The sequence below is a fragment of the Schistocerca nitens genome, chromosome 1 (genome assembly GCF_023898315.1).
Source record: "Schistocerca nitens isolate TAMUIC-IGC-003100 chromosome 1, iqSchNite1.1, whole genome shotgun sequence".
In the NCBI taxonomy this organism is placed as follows: Eukaryota; Metazoa; Arthropoda; class Insecta; order Orthoptera; family Acrididae; genus Schistocerca; species Schistocerca nitens.
Window position 1 is genome coordinate 928,623,330 of NC_064614.1, and position 17,781 is coordinate 928,641,110.

The 17,781-nt window shown below is 36.6% G+C and overlaps 1 protein-coding gene across 1 annotated transcript in view; it reads right to left on the reverse strand.

Moving 5' to 3' along the window:
- Positions 1–17,781, reverse strand: part of LOC126193193 (bifunctional glutamate/proline--tRNA ligase) — a 248,437-nt gene that overhangs the window by 84,515 nt on the left and 146,141 nt on the right. The window lies entirely within an intron of this gene.

Genomic DNA, 17,781 nt, shown 5'->3' on the forward strand with positions numbered 1-17,781 from the left:
ATTAGCATATATTAAAGAGTGCTACAGGATTACCAAATGTATACAAAGTAAACAAAATAACACAACTTGCTGCAAATAGTAGTCAAAGTTTTAATTCTCATCTCAGAAATATAATTATGTACCTAATTACCAATTTTTTTTTTTTGGCTGCAGATTCTTATCTGCAATTCTGAAAGACACTGACTTTTGAAAATAGTAAGTCATTAATAAAGAAGTTGAGTACTTTGTTACCGTAATAATGTCCCACAAAAGTGCAAATGCAATTCATTTGTATAATCTGCATGCAGCAGACACAGCTTCCGGTCATCTCAGAATGGATAAATACAGGTCCTGTATGGTTTTCAAAGAAATATTATACAATTCTTCCTGAAGACTTTGCGCACATGCCATTCTTGGTCAAACACAACAATAGAATCTGCATGCTTGGCTAGCATCTGTATTTATGTTCAAGCACACATTTCTAGCAGTGTTTCCGGAATTTTGTCCAACCCTTGTACAGGTTTGAGAACGAGATAGTAGTTGCCACGTGAGGTAGGATGCAAATGGAATAACAAATAGCATCATATAACAACAATTACTGAATGAAATGCAACAAAGGACAACTGGAAGATTAGAAGGAACTCATACTTGGAGGTGGTCACTACTGAAATATTCAGGCTTCTATTGTTTGTAGTCTCTGGTAACATTTTTCATCATAGGTTCTGCAGCCACAACATACAAGCAAGAATGGCTACAAGTTTCAATGCCTTCCCATGAAAAATATTTTCTGTTATGATCTCAACCTTCACCATTTCCACTAGTCTGCTCCTGAAAGTGTGATCCCATCCAGCATAGAACACGAAATGTTTCAAGAAGGTGGTGTTATCTATATGGGGTGACAAGCCAAACATGTACCACACACCACTTGTCAAAAGAACAGACTATTTGTATAGTGCATTAGATTATAAATCAGTGCTAAATGATAGCAGACATGTTTTATTTGGTGAGATGCTGGAACCCATTATGGGAGTGTCTGTCCATAGGATTTCACAAGGTGAATGCATACACAGATCATCATATGTTTCTATATGGAATTGTGAGCGTGGGTCTACAATAACGGCGTTGTTGATGCTTGTGTGCAGAAGTCATGCAAGAACAAAATGAAAACATTCTACCACACAAGGTTCAGCTTGTGGAAGCACATCTTTCACAGCAAACAATTCAGTGCTTAGTCTTGCAGCCTGAATTGTGAAGAGCAGAGGTGGTATGCTTTTGGTGGGAGTGCTGTAGCATAATATCCTCCTTTACCCAGGTACTTCTTGCAAAGAGAAAAGCTTAGAAAGAAAAAAAGGTCTCCACACAAAACGGTTTATGTCAGCCTGAGCAGACAACATATCACGTCAGTCTTCCTCCCACCACAACAACGTCAACAGCTTACATTCAAGCTCACTAGTTTCTTCCCTTCATCTGGATTGGTAAACATGTTTGAATAATTTATGTGGAGCTGATTCTCTCAATTTGTTATATTAAGGATTAAATTCGCTTGTGAGATAGTAATATTAATGTATATTTTCTCTCTCTTTTCTTTCCAAACTGCCCACATTACCATGATCATGTTGTCACTGTATATGGAAACATCTGTGATGCAAGCAGTCTCTGCCAATGGCTGGCCTAAAGAATTCTATAAATGAAGGCACCGAGAGGGAACTGTGATTAGCTTCTTTTTATGATTCTTCTTGAGTTGTCTTTATATGTAATATTCTGGTACTTCAATTTTAATTGCAAGTTCCTCTGTATAATTTGGTGTGAGGTTAGACATTTATTATGAAGATTTAGTTCTGTAAATCCATGTGTTTGAATATTTAGACACTAATTCCATAACTATTGCTTTAATGAAAATATTTGCACATAATCAAAATGAACAATTAGTATTTTTGTAAACTTCTTCCTGTTACAAAACTTGATAGGGCAATATGAACCCTTCATATGCCAGGAAAATTATTTAAGGGGAAATAATGATTTGTTTCATGTGAGTCTTTGATTTAAAAACAGACATTGCACAAATCTACTCATGAAAGTTTACAGTTTCAGGGTTGCCACAAGTTTCCCCAAGTGAAATTCCCTGATTTCCAGAAAAGATTTAGCATTTTGCCCTGACAAATTTTGAGATCTCAGGGGTAAGTAAAGATGCAAGTTGACAAAAAAAAATGTAAGTACTTCCGTATTTCTAAATGTGTGAGCAAAAATCTTAAGCACTAACCGCAACGTTTTTTGCAATGAACTGTTTTTAGATGGAGAAAGCAAGCCAAACAGTATGTGTTTCATTAAGACCACTGATGTTCTTTTACTTCAATAAAACGGGGAAAAAAATATACGCATTTCATTGGAGTCGCAAGGCATAATTAAAATAGCTTCACTGATTTCAGAAATAAGCTCAGAAAAAAGTAGGCCTCTTGGAGGAAGTGTATAAGGCAGGAAAGAGTTATGTAAACAAACACTGTAGGTGAGTGCCAATAAAATGTTGGTCCTACTATGTGCGTTAGTATTGGTTATAACAAAAGCATTTGAATACATCGACCACGATATTCTTTTGCACAAAGGAAACATTACAGAATTAAGAAAGCAGCTGGACAATGAGCCATTTTATACCAAGAAAATAAGAAACAGAAAGATTTCTTCCAGTGCTAATGAATTGGGAACAAATGGTAAGCATAAATTTTGACAAATTGATTAAAAACAAAAGGTATTTGTGCTCAATGGGTACATTACAAACACAGCAGCAAGTATGGTAAAGGCAACGTTTGTGAAGCAACAACCAATTGACGTACTTTAAATTTGAGTGAGTATTCAGCATCAGCAACAGCCAGTTCCTAAAGCTGAAACTGCAAATGGAAGCTGTGCGCTGCTCTACAATAATGAAGACTGCTGAAAATATCTCTGCGAATCAAAGTGAAAAGTTTTCATCACTTTTATGGTAGCTAGCTAGAAGTGCTTCTATTCTGTTCCGGATTTTCTATTTAGAAGTGCCATAAATTAGATGTGCTGTTATTTGAATTAACCTGAGCATATGAGTGTCATTACCTTTACATAATTTCTGATCAGAGAGCCCATACAGAACTTTTCTGCTGCTAGGTAAGTACTTTGATGGGCTGATATTTTACTAACGTTGTGTTTTAGCAGGAATGTAGGAGTTACTGCCAGTGTCAGAAGTGGAACTAATTTTCTTTTTTAGAATAGGAGACATTAATGAAAAGCAACGGCAAAACATCCAACAGGAAATTTATTTGATTTTTGTTTCGAATTATGATGCAGCTAGCTATAGGGAATGGCGCTTAGTAATTTTCAATGAGAATGACAAAGCTGAAAATGTTGGTGTCTTAAGTACTGCACATAACTGATAAATTATTGATTATTTTTCAAAAAAGGAAATAACTGCACAGTCAATATCTTATTTTTCAAAAGAGAAAATAACTGTATGGACAAAATCTTATTTTCCAAAAGAGAAAATAACTGCACAGCCAATTTCTTATACAGATTTTTTACAGTGTGAGTGAGTCTACATTAATGAATTCATTGATCTATTTTTGACTTTCAATAAATTTGCACAGAGTAACACAATGACATAGGGAAACACATTTTTTTTTAAAAAAAAGTATATATTTCTCAGTCTCAGGTCACACAAATGTTATCAACTGCTTATGAGCCACTTTGCAACACATTCAATCATCTCATGACGACTTGGTAATAAGCTGAAACTAGTAATAACATCATCTGTTAGAAAAGTTAAAGAAATTGTTTTAATGAGAATCTCCTAGTCATTTAACATTAAGCCTAAATATTTTAAGTCACTCAGCTAATTTACAAATAACAGGGAATCATATTTGTAAATGAGATACTAAGAGGGGAAAATGTGTTTTACTGTTTAGGCAGCAAAATAAAGCATTTTAATGCAGACTGGAAATACTAAGGACAGCATTACTGAAAAGTATGTAAATACTGAATATAAATTTAAATGCCATGAAGTCTTTTCTGAAGGTATTTGTCAGGAGTGTAGCTTTATAAATAAGTGAAACAGGATGCTAAACAGTTCAGACAAGCTTCTGAAATGTGGTTCTTCTGGAGAATGTTGCAAATTAGATGGTTAGAGCAAATAACTGATGAGGAGTTACTGAATTGAATAAGGGCAGAAACGACATTTATAGCACAACCTGACTAGAAGAAGGGGTCAATCGATAGGATACATCCTGAAGTCCAAAGAATCGCCAGTCTGGTAATGGTGGGCGAAAAACTGGAGATGGAGATCAAGGCTGCAATACAATAAGCAAGTTCACATGGATGTAGGTTGCAGTAGTTATGCAGACAAGAAAAGGCTTGTGCAGCACAGACTAGCATGAAGAGCTGTGTCAAACCAGCCTTTGGACTGAAGACCACACCAAGAACAAGTAAATTTTACGCCCTTAAGCACGATAAAACAAAATATTTGCAGAGCTCTTTCTCATGGCCCTCTCATTGTAAATAACACATCACAGTTGGATTACGGTTTCTGAACCATATTATCTCAACAAAGGGCAGGAAAATTTATTTTTACTTGATTTAGTGGTCTTATGGCCCAAAAAGTTGCATATTGGCAACAATATGGCTCAGCAATGTTGCCAGGCCACACTACCAGCCATGCAAACTGCCGCCACATATTCAGTAACATTGCCAACTGCTGCTTGACAATATTTGCGGCAAATCATTTGCAGGGCACAAGTATTTACATGTGTCACAGTCCTGCAAGCTAGTGCAACTGAGTGCAGCGCTTCTGCTTTCGTATTCTACACTGAAAAAAGTTAATAACCAAAAGATAGAGCCCGCTTTGTAAATGTGTTCTTTCTTAAATGATCTGCTTCTGAAACTTTAATTCATGAACTGTATCTGGATAAACATTTTTTCCAAAAAGTTTCTGCATGTGGTCTGAGAAGTAAGAAGATGTACCAATATGAAAGAGTGCATAATCAGTTATAACAAGGCTGACAATCAGCCTTTGGTTTTTGGCTACTGACAGTCTGTAAAGAAGTTGGCAAAAATGGACTCAAGGAATTCATTACAGTAGTTTAAAATAACGATCAAATGTTTATGTTAATGCTGTACTGTGGTTCATCAGCACAGAGGGAGAACTAGGAGTTTTATGTGTGTGATACATCTATAACCAGAGTTACGGGAAGTGGAAAGTAAGGTATACAAAAGACCATAATCAAAAATATGACACTTAGCAAATTGCTACCCATGAAAATGTATACATCTATAACCAGAGTTGCGGGAAGTGGAAAGTAAGGTATACAAAAGACCATAATAAAAAATATGACAGTTAGCAAATTGCTACCCTTGAAAATATAACACGTGATGAGGCTAAAAAAAAAAAGTTTGGAAGTCTTAAAAACACATATATAGAATACAATGACGCCTTACTGCTTCAGATCTTCTTTTAACAGGGCAGTAGCAGTTAGAATGTCTTTTTCCCTAATTGTGGTCTTTATATATATATATTAGTTTCTATGTTCCATAGTTCTGATCATAGATGTTCATATTAAATTTATGAATTTCATAGTTCTTTTTTTGTCCATCTGGTTATTCACGTAGACAACAAAGAAATCTGGTGCATCTACGAATGTGTGCCAACTTTCGAAATGAAGTGAAATAATATTGGCACAGGGTGATCAAACAACCAGTGAAGTCAAACATTTTAAATTATTTGGACTGAATGTGGATGGAGCATCTACGTATCACAAATGATCTCTTAAACCCAGAAAAACACATTGAGAATATGTATGGTGTCAGTTTGTGCAGACTGTCATTCAAAAGTCTCTAGATTCTCACTCTGCTATCCCTCCAAATATACTTCTTCATCGGATTTGTAGTTAATAATCTGAACCTACTTAAAAGAACTATCCATGATTAGTGAACAACAAATGGAAAAATAAGTTGCACTTGGATAACATTTATCTAACTATGGCATGGGAAAGGTCGGCACTGCTCTGTAAATTTCATTTTCAAGAGCTTCTGGCTGAAATGAAAAACTCTCATGCAAAACCCACTCTGATTTCTGAAATCTAAGTTGAAAAATTTCCATGTGCCACACTCCTTTTATTCTGGGCAGGAATTCTTGGAAGCAGTTTAAAGCCTTCCATTCAAATATTTTATTTATTGTATATACTATGGTAATTTTTTTACTTCCATAGTCTTCTATCTATGTTTTTGAATTTATTAACAATTCCCTACAAATTATGTAATGTCTTGTTCCATGAGAAAGTAGTTTCTACTTATCTGGTCTAATGGAACTTGACATTTTAGAATTCGAAGTTACAATGCCATCCAAGATTTTGAGAACAGGTGTTGCATAGCTTTTTAAAGGGCAGTTAAGGGGAGTTGCAGATATTTCTAAAATGTTGGACAAGCATGTACTTGCTTCTACAGCAAGACATGAAAATTGGCCTCTCAAGTGTTTTTCTGCAAAATCTTTTCAATCTTTTATCCAGTGGGTATTAAGACTGAAGGAAGGCATCAAAGGAATTAAGAGATAGGCGTTAAGTTTGTTACTGATAGGTTCGAACAAACCGCAAGTATTATGGAAATGCTTTGGGAACTCAAATAGGAATCCCTGCCAGGGTAGCGATGTTATTTTCAAGGTATACTATTGAGAAAATTTAGTGAACTGGCATTTGCCGCTGACTGCAGGAGAATTCCACTGTTGCCAAGGTACATTTCATATGAGGACCACAAAGATGAGAGAAATTACAGCTCGTACAGAGGCATGTAGACAGTCATTTCTCTCTCGCTCTGTTTTGCGAGTGGAACAGGAAAGGAAATAACTAGTAGTGGTAAAGGAACCCCCTCCATGCACCATACGATGTAGATGTCAAGAATCTTCTTTAATACTGCAAAATATTTTTTTGTCTGCTGAACTATTCAACATTTTTTATGTGCACACCTATTTTTTATTTATTTATTTATTTCTTCAGTGCTTTCCACCCCATCCATAGTGACATGTCAGAAGCCAGGAGTGAAAAATTTTGTAGCAGATCTGCACTGGGCTTATTTTCCATGTACAAATTCCTTCTCCAAGGCTGCATTAGTGTGGGGTGTAGCTTTCTTTTTCTCTTCCCCATGTCCTCATGTCCAAAGACTTGAGAAAAGGCGTTTTTACTGAATACATAAAAAAACTGTATACATAAAAACCAGATAGACAAGGAAGATTAGGATTTACAGTTTTATCAACAGTAGGTCATTAGAGGCACAGCACATACTCACACTGGGGAATGATTTGGAAGGAAATCAACTATGTCCTTTCCATAGAAACCACCTTGGCATTTGCCTTAAATGGTTCAAGAAACTGATGAAAATTTGTATCTCATTGGGGAAACAAATCTTTGAATCATGATAAAACTTTGGGATAAAGCTAAAGCAGACGACATAGGAAGAAAGGAACAGCTTCGAGGTGGGTGGCGGCTCATTGTGCTTATTAAAGCAAAATTTAATACAGTAAAATTAAAAGGAATGTTGATGGTAAATGATTGTCATTTATCACCTGTTACCAGCTTCATATTTGACTGCATTTGCACTGATCACAGTACCACAAAAATAAATGTCTGTTTCCAAGGATATTACTACTTGCCATGTAACTAACATAAATCTACCATCACTGAGCCTAACTAAGCAGATAATGTGTTTAAGGAATGGCTAATATGGCAAGATTTTAATATTTTTTTGAATCTACAAGGATTTTCTATTTATTTTTTCACATCTAACTGGAGTTTGTTGATGACCTTTCAGCAGGCTACAAAACCACACACAGATTATGGGGCTAATTCTTCATGGAAATTATTTGTCTTATATTGTGGCTATGTATGCCGTGGTTGTGGCTCAGTGGCAAATTACACTGTGTCAACGCATAAGGTCATGGGTTCAATCCCTTAGAATACTACAATTTCCATCACTTCTTTCACCTCTAGCAATCTTTGTTAATGTGAAAAATGCTGATTTGCACTGCGGTTCAAAGTTCACTTTCAACTATAGTTTCCTCAGTAAGCAGCTAGGTAAGTGAGTTCAACCTTTGGATTGATGATAGATTAACACAAATCACAGTTGACAGTATTTATTATTACTGGCAATAAGTAGCACAAATGGGGAAATGTATCAGAATGTGAGTTTAAGAATTCCAAAACTTATGATCAAGATTCCGTAAGATGTGCAGGTATCTGCTTTATACAGTATTTTTACGGCTCACTTTTGGTGAACACTTTCTTAACTTCAACTGCATTGCCACAGATGGTCACGGACTACTACCTGAGGGTTTAATGTGTAAGTAGAATGTGTTAAACAATTCTCTGCCTGTCAAATTTATTTCAACTTATCAATTTTACACAAACTTTTTCAATTAGAGGATGATTATTAATGTCTTTTCCTAACAGCTTTCTTATTTGGTTGAAATTATGTAATATGAGTCTCTGTGTGATTAATGAATATTATTTGCTGTGAACTAGTTGTTGGGCTGTACTGCTATCATCTGTGTTGTATCTTGACATGGGCATAATTGGGCAGCTGTTGTTATGGAACATACTCAGTAAATAGCCCTTTAAAGTCACTGAATGGTCATTTATGTAAGTAAGGAACAAGAGCAGACTGAGTATCAAAGTTTGTGAGGCATTACATTTCATGTCACCCCATACAGAATTAATTTTTATTCCTGTTGTAGATTATTCATGTAATACTTTTCACTCTTTGTGTGTGTGTGAGAGCAAGCGATCTGAGAATTCCACATGTGGAGAGGAAGATGGCATCCAGTGAAATTAGCTGTGTGTGTGTGTGTGTGTGTGTGTGTGTGTGTGTGTGTGTGTGTGTTTTGAACATCACACAATCATCATCTTCTTGGCTGTAGTTTAACCACAATTTTTAAACATTGGTAATTTATATGGACTTATATTCAAATAATTGACACTCTCCAAAATATTAAGTATTTTAAAATTCGTGATTTCTAAAGCTCAGTAACATTTAATTCCAATGTTAGCTTAAAAGCACAGAATTTCCGGAGATTTTATAAAATGCCTGAAATTCCCTACAGATTTCCCTGATTTTTCCAGGTTGAGATGTAATTCCTTGAGAATTCCAGGTTTTCAAGAAAAATCGCCACCCTGTAAGTATCTTGTTCTGCAAATATCTTTCTAATTTTCTTCCCATAAGTTATGCTTAAATGCAGTGACCGAGATTACATTTCTGTTTGGTGCTGTTAATCATTTATAATCTGAACCTGACTGCAAGGGGTATTTTATTGTCAATATTTGATTATCATGGTTGAATAAAATATTTACTTTCACTTTTACATTCAAACCACAGAAGCTATTTGCAACTAATGATGTTGTAAATGGCTGTTGTGCTATGACCTTCAATTTCCGTTGGGAAACTGATTTATTAATTTAGTCTTCCAAAGTGTTTCCAGACTGTGGATTAAAATAAATAAGTAAGTAAATAAATAAATAAAATATGTATGAATGAGTGCATGCTGTGGAAATGGGCAAAATGCGCAAATCAAACAGAATGAAAATTTGTTTCAACAGAAAGTAAATATACACTGTATCATTCTTTATTAATCAGTGCATTTTATTTTGCTTATATGTGCATGCCAACTGAATTCAATTTGAATCCAAGTGCATAAAAACAGTGTTTTCAGAGACAGTTAAATTCCGTTCGAATTTACTATAACACTTATGTTGCTTGGATCACCTTTTTAAGTACAAATTCAGGCAATGTTTTTTGTGCTTATCAACAGCTTATTTCCCTCAAACTACCCAGCTAGTTAACTGTAGATCTATTTACTGCTGCTCTTAGGTGATTTTGGGTGTTTCGAATAAGAAGGATGCTTGTGTCATCTGGAAAAAAAAAATGTATTTGTTTGAGGCTCTGTGTCAGGTCTAGCCTATTTGTATACAGGAGGCAAAGGACTGGTCCAAGTACAGATCCTTGAGGAACTCCCATATTTTTTTTATAGAATTTCTAAATGTGAGAAATTTGCCTTAATATTTGTTTACGGTTCACATTTCACTTCTGTTTCCCACGAGACAAACCATTTTAATGCAGTGCCTCTAATGTCATAAACTTGGAGCTTTTTAAACGATTATAATGCCGGTGGCATTTTGTTTATTTTCCATTGTTTCTAGGACACTTTTTTTAAAAGTATAATGGATGGCATCTGTTGCCCACTTTTCCTGAAGCGATTCTAAGCATCAGTTTGGATTTTACTTTGGTTCAAAAGTTTATTTAACTTTTTATGCAGTACTTTTTATTATTTTTCTAAACCCTGATTAATATCGGGAATGATTAATATTTTCCTACGATTGTTTTTTTTCCCTACGTTCTTATGAACAGAGGCCACTTCGCAATTATTATACAGTTTGGAAATATGCCTGCCCAGCAAAAAGAAGCTAACTTCGTCTGCATTTCTTTACAATGTAATCTGGAATACCGTAATCTATGAAGACATTTTGTTAAAATTGTTGCAAAACGAATTTTGCTTGGTTTTCCCGTTTGTTTGTGATACCTCTTGTCAATGACTGTTGTATTGCTTATATCTACATATAACGCCTGAAAAGATTTTATGCAATATGCTGGTGATCAGTAATGCTCATGTTGTCATGATTCAGTGATATTTTCCAATTGCAAGGGACACTTTGCTTCTTCCTTTATTCATTTTCTGGGTTGCTTAGTTTTAATTAGCTGTCTTTAATGCAAAATTGTCGTTGATCTCCTTTTATTCTTTGGCGCATAATTCTTCTACGGCTCTGAACATCGTATCATAGGTTCCCTCAATATTATTACACGCGCTCCACCAAGATACAATCGTAAGCAACCAGGGGAAACAGACGAGACCTCCATACAATAGGCAGGAAATATAAATATGAAGACCAACAGTATCAGAATAGTGCGATTTTTAGTTCTCGTTATTCTCTAGTTTGTGAAGTCAAACAGGTGAACGGTGCAGCCGACCTTGATGACTTTTCAAAAGCTCCTGAAAAGCAGGCGAGAATTTAAAAATCCGTGATTCTTCTCTTCATAAAACATATCGTGATTAAATATCACGGTTTCGTAGCCGACTGTTACGAGCGCTAACCGCACTACAAAATTATTGAAAACCACATGTTGGGAACCTTGCCTGGACGCGCTGCAGGACGGCCGCCTGTTTTAACCAATTAGAAGTGGCCGTGGCTGTAATAAATGTCGCCTACGGTTAACCTCGGCAGGAAAAATATGTTGGTTCGAATATGGCAGTCGTTCGTAAAATATGATACGACGGCGTAAGTCTTTAAGCTGAAAAACAAATTCTTATGTATGCAGAAAGTACTTCAAATACACCACCGGTATTAAAGAGGTCTGTGGGCAGCACATTTACACACATAAGCGATGCTTTTACAAAATCTGTGTAGTTATGGCGTTCTACAAATACGACCGCAAGGCCAATTACAAGATGCGCCGGTGTAATACATGCTGAGCACACAAAACAACATATACAACCACGATGAATGGAGCACTATGAAGAAAAATACAATTAAAGCAAAAACTTTGTTTTAGACCACGGTGGTAAATCGTGACATCTTTTCTTACATTCATTCATTAGTTGCAAATACATGAACGATAATCTTATAAATAACGTGTGTCCCTTCACAAGTGACCTGCAGTTTTGCTTTCGAACATGTACGATTACACGTTAGACCACATGTTCATGGGACGTGACTTGCATTTAAACATGTGCGATATAATATATGGCGACAACAGTAACTATCGCGCACAAAGAATGATAAGTAAACGGGCATTAAAGCTCAATTGCAACACAACTAACAATCAAGGTGTGCATATACCACTTACCGCTGAAGCTACACAGACAACACAGACACGAAAGGATGAGTATCCCAGCACCTGTTGATTGCGTTACCGGACTGATTCGAAAGGCTCACAGCTGGCACGCTTTTGACAGTGCCACACGCACGTGGCAGTTAAGTGAAAGTCACTTCAAGCGTCGTGTGGGTGCACGCCAAACTGGCTGCGAAGAACGACGGTTCCAGTTGAACTTCTGATTAACTGTTTTACGTTTGCCACGGAATACGCATACGTAATTTTACAAATTCGGTTCTGGAGTTAAATTTTCGTCTCCACCACACAGATGGATGGAAAACAGAGGTTGCTTTCAAAAAATATGTAGTCACAAGGGGCAATATTAATCAGTACCCTGTTAAGACTCTACAGCATTAAGACCCATTACCATTCTAGTATTACATTTAAAACCACATTCCACAAAATGGCCACAAGGACTGAACAAGCACATTCATATTGAAGGGAAAGAAATAAGGAGTTTAAAACATCAAAGTGATCAGGAATGTAACAGAACCTCTGTTGACTAAAAATGGATGCAAGTTAGACAGGGTCTAACTGAAGGAACTGTTCTAGCATATACCAGAAACAAGAAACCATACAAAACGTAAATCAGGTGGGCAGATGACATCATAACTAAAAGACACTGCAGTAACAAAGTGTAGTAACATAGCAGTTGGCACAGTGGGATCACATTTGTGAGGAACAGACTTGAAATACACATCTGGTCATACACATTTATGTTCAAAATGGTTTTCATAAATCTATTAAAGATAATGGCAAGATTATTTCTTAGAAAAGATACAGCCAATTTTCTTCTTCATCTTTTATCCACCCAAGCTTGTGTTCCATTCCTAACTATCATGTTCTAAATGGTACATTTTCACTAATCTTCGCTACTGAGGAACTACATACTCACTTTCGTCAGTGCTGCAATACATTAGTTAAATATCTACGGAAAAAAGGTTACAGTTTAGTACCTAGTCACATTCACATTACAGCTGCAGCACTGGCACAGTTTAACAATGATGGGGAAGCTGGGGGGAGAAAAGCAGTACCAGTGTTAAGTAGCTCATCACGGATTTTTCCTGTTGTGAAGGAAAACCATGGAATAACTAAATATGGCTAGCTGAATATGAACTGGAACCTTGTTAGTTTGAAATATGAGTAAAATGTCCTAACCAATGTACTATTTACCTTGATAAACATCTATTGGTAAGGCTATAAAGTAATGTAAACTGGATAAATTTATATAAATTCTGTTAAAAGCACGGTGAACAGAAGATATATTTGTTGGGAGACTTTCGGGGAACTGTCAAAATTGCATACAGCCATATTGTAAATTGTGAAGGCACTCATAAATTTGTAGCTTGTGTTGTACCAAACTGAAAGACAGTGTTCTTTTGAGGGTGGTTGGGCAGACATGCAGAAACAGTACTGTAAGATGGGCTGTAAAATGGTTTTTCACTTTTCGTTCTTTATTTCATGCACAAAGCATAAAGGACAAAAAACACATAATTAGTGTGTACATCATACAGCCCATTATTTTGCTTCTTGTCCAGTCAAGAAATGACTAAAGAAGGAAGTGACTTGTAATAGGACAAACCATCATCCGTTGTGCTTTGTATAGTTGCTTGCTAAATACATACATGTACATTAGGTAACGAGTAGGACTACCACTGATAAAACTGAGCATCACACACTAATGTGTATTCTGGGTTTGAAAGAGAACAGCACAGCAACAATTCATCCTGATTTTTTTAAAAGGACATCATATTCACCATTAATAGTACAGATTGTTTATTTCACAACTGCAGTTTCGGTCTTACGGCCATTATCAAGTGGTACTGTGAAAGGTTTTGCTTCATCACGTGCCAAACTTTAAAATCCCCGTACATGAATACATGTCATCATTGAATCTGAGGCTATTCACTGTGAACCCCAACCACGAAAAGTTAACCAATCCATACTGAGTTGGGGGATGCATATGGCAACAATGCACCATTTTATAGTTAGGTGGTGCAGACACTTACAGCACGATCAAACAAATCTGAATGACAAAGAAGTAAGGGGCAGATTATCTCTCCATCCTCATGGAATTGCAAGAGAAGTGGAGGCTTTAGTGGTTTAAGACTGGCATATCACAACTGAGGTGAAATTGGAAAAGTGAAAATTTGTGATTCAGAAAGCCCATCGAACCAATTTGTTTAATCTAGTTTTATGAATGGCACATATACAACAGTAACATATATTACCTACTTTCTTATTCCAGCAGAAATTCATAAAGTTTTATTACTGTGTAATTTCCCCGTCACTGATGGCAACAGTGTAGTTAATTTAAATGGGTCCAACTATTATTAAGAGACATTAATAGATTTGTAAGAAACATGTCGATCTGGAATTCTTAGTGAACAAATATGTGTTGCTTGGTAAAGAGATATACAACATTTTAAAACCCTCATTCTCCTCCTATCCATAACCAGTTTTTTCTTTTTCTTTTTTTTTTTCTTCAAGAAAACTTCATACTTCAATACTATTCATAATCACAGTTCTCATGTCCCAGAATGTTTTAATATTAATTAGTGATTATTTCCAAAATTCAGAGCCAATATAGCTAAGATTTTTTCGATTCCAAGAAGTCTACTTTCACTAGGAGAACTTGTTAGTTTGCCAATTATTAGATATGGAAAAGTCCCTTTTTAGCCATCTTTGGTGGGCTTTGTGATCCTAGCAGAAGTAGAAACACTATCCAAAAAGTGGTACTTTGCCTTTATTATAACCATACAGTTCATGTAACGCAAACTTGCTACTCGCCATATAGAGGAGAGGTGAAGTCACAGACAGGCACAACAAAAAGACAGATTCATGTGGGGCTATATTGGTGACCAAATCATTCGCTTGAATTGTCCAAGATGCTCTTCAAACCAACCACAAACAATTCTGGCCCGGTGACATGACATCATTGTTTGAGAACAAGAAGCCCATGAATGGTCTTCAAGTAGCTGAATGTAACCATTTCCAGTCAATGATTGATTCAGTTGAACCAGAGGACCCAATAAATTCCATGTCAACACAGTCCACAATGTTATGGAGCCACTAGCAGTTTGCACAGTGTTTAATTAACAACTTGAGTCTGAGGCTACATGGGGTCAGCTCTACACTCAAACCCTACCATTAGCTCTTATCAACTGAAATCAGGACTCACCTGACCAGGTCACAGTTTTCCGGTCATCTAAGGCCCTGGAGAGGCACTGCAGGCAAAGTTGTGCTGTTAGCAAAGGCACTAGCATCAGTCATCTGCTGCCATAGCGCATCACCACCAAATTTTGGTTGCACTATTCTAATGGATATGTCGTCGTATGTCCCACATTGATTTCTGTGATTATTTCATGCAGTGTTGCTTGCCTGTTAGCACTGACAACTCTATGCACACGCCGCTGCTCTTTGTCATTAAGTAAAGGTTGTCGGCCACTATGTTGTCTATGGTGAGAGGTAATGCCTGAAATTTGGTATTATCAGCACACTTTTCACACTGTGGATCTCATAAAACTGAATTCATTAACAATTTCTGAAATGGAATTTCCCACGTGTCTAACCCCAACTACGGTTTGCATGCATCTAGCCCCAACTACCATTCTGCGTTCAAAGTTCGTTGATTCCCATTGTGTAGCCACAAACAGCTCAGACACCTTTCCACATGGTCTTCTGAGTACAAATGACTGTTCCCATCAATACAGTGCCCTTTTATACCTTGTGTATGTGATACTGCTACCATCTGTATATATCCATATCGCTATTCCATGACTTGTCACCTCAGTGAATTTTGTATCCCTCGATTTGGCTCTTTTCGTGTTACAAATTAGTACGTAACAACAGGTTTTATTTTTGTTCTTACTCACTTCTGTAAGCAATTTGCAGAACAATAATTAAGTCAGTTGGTAGCAATCATTTGTAATGTTAACATCTCTGTGTCATTACTGATGCCCTGATTTAGTTACCAAATTATAATCAGCCACGAGTTCGTAACTTCGTCTGTGGGTATCAAACATTATATTAAGATAATATATTTACATATCAGTGTGTGGGTGAAGTGTATATATGTATCATATTCGTTTATCTTTACCCTAATCGGCTACCAATGAAAGGTGAAACAGTTTATTAATAAATATGGTGTGCCGATTTGGTTTAAACATTGAGATTATTGACTGTTAAAAAGCAAACTCATAACGATAGTGGAAACTACTGGCTGGAGCAACACATAAAATAAGGGAAAGACAACCACTCAATGTGGATCAATGTGTGGAACACAGAAACACACAACTGAAAACAGCATTCACACTAGCTTTCAAGCACTAGCTCTTTTTCTAGAAGTAGTACACAAATTTACACACACAACTACACAGACATCCAAACATACACTCCCGTGACCATTACACAACTTTTGCCATGGCCAATGGAGCTCTGATGTAACATGTCGATTCTGCAGAATAAAATGTTCCACTTCTACCCATGTGGGCTCACCGAAGATGTTCAATGAAACAGGAAACGTTGTTTAGGCAGTTGTTAAGTGTGGAACATCCCACTGAGCATGTTCTGCTTTGTCTTATGTGTAAATTTGGTCTAAAAGGTATCAGCTCAGAACATCAATGGTGAGCGAGCATCTCCACATGCTGTGGAGCCCACTTACACTTTGGCATTGCAGCTTGGTGGTGTCTTGGAAGCAATGGAACAAAGGGCGCAGGCGATAATGTCAATGCCAGAACAGTTGAACGTGACAGATGGGAACAGTCATTTTGTAATGTCAAATTGGTACGGCAGCACATGTTATGATTTATTGTGAGCTACAAGATATGCGTGATCTGTATCACTTGCAACTGTAAATGAAATTGTACAGTGGAAATGTTGCAATTATAATATAGAAGAGTTACTACAAAACTGATTACATCATTTTATTAGCTTGAATAGATTGGAACTCTTTCAGCAACCGCCAAATGCAAAAGCTGAAGTAGTCACACATTTTATGTAGCAGCACTGCATAGCAGGTCCACAACAGCAAATACCTTCAAGAATGGCGACCGGAAGATACTTTTAACCATTCACTTGTGGCTCACCAGTGTGTGTGTGTGTGTGTGTGTGTGTGTACTTTTGCTAGGAAAAGAGCTAGTGCTCAAAAGCTAATGCAAATACAGTTTTCAGTTACGTGTTTTTGTGGTCCATGCTTCAATCAGCTACAGGTGGGTGGTTGCCTTTCCCTTATTTATGTATTAGCACAGCAAAAATGTGTTTCAATAAATGTGAAGGGGCTGAAAACTAAGTGCTGTAGTGTAGCATAAAATTTTTAGTAAATATCATTCCAACCCAAAAATAACAGGAGACTGATCCAACACAAGAGTTTATGAGTCCACTCAAGTTGAATTACCAGATCAGGTAAGTTTTGGCTTGTCATACAATTTCCATTTATGAAAAATAAGCAACATGCAGCAATTTTTAGCAAGAGTAAAAGAATCCCTTCTTCACCTGGGGGCTTGATTTGGAAGAAGAATATGCGAAGCTAGACTCAACTGACGAAGGTCCGGACACGGCTTTTCCTTTCATGCAAAATGGGGTCTCGCAACTCTCCCATTTGCGTCTCTGGAACTAATAACAAACAGTGGAACATCTAGTCAAAGAAAGGCTCCAGTAGAAATACCCTGGAATGCTCAAAGCAAGGTCAGCACTCAACTGACTGTAGCTGTTGGATGTTTATTTGTGGTCTAAGCCTCCGTCCTGCAATTTATTTGATGTTTATTTTTACGCAATTCTTCTGTCGTATGAATAAATAAATGATTTAAATGTAGTTATAACATGAGCTTATTAGTACTTTACATATGTACTTTTGACAATGGTAATTGTTAAGTCAATAAT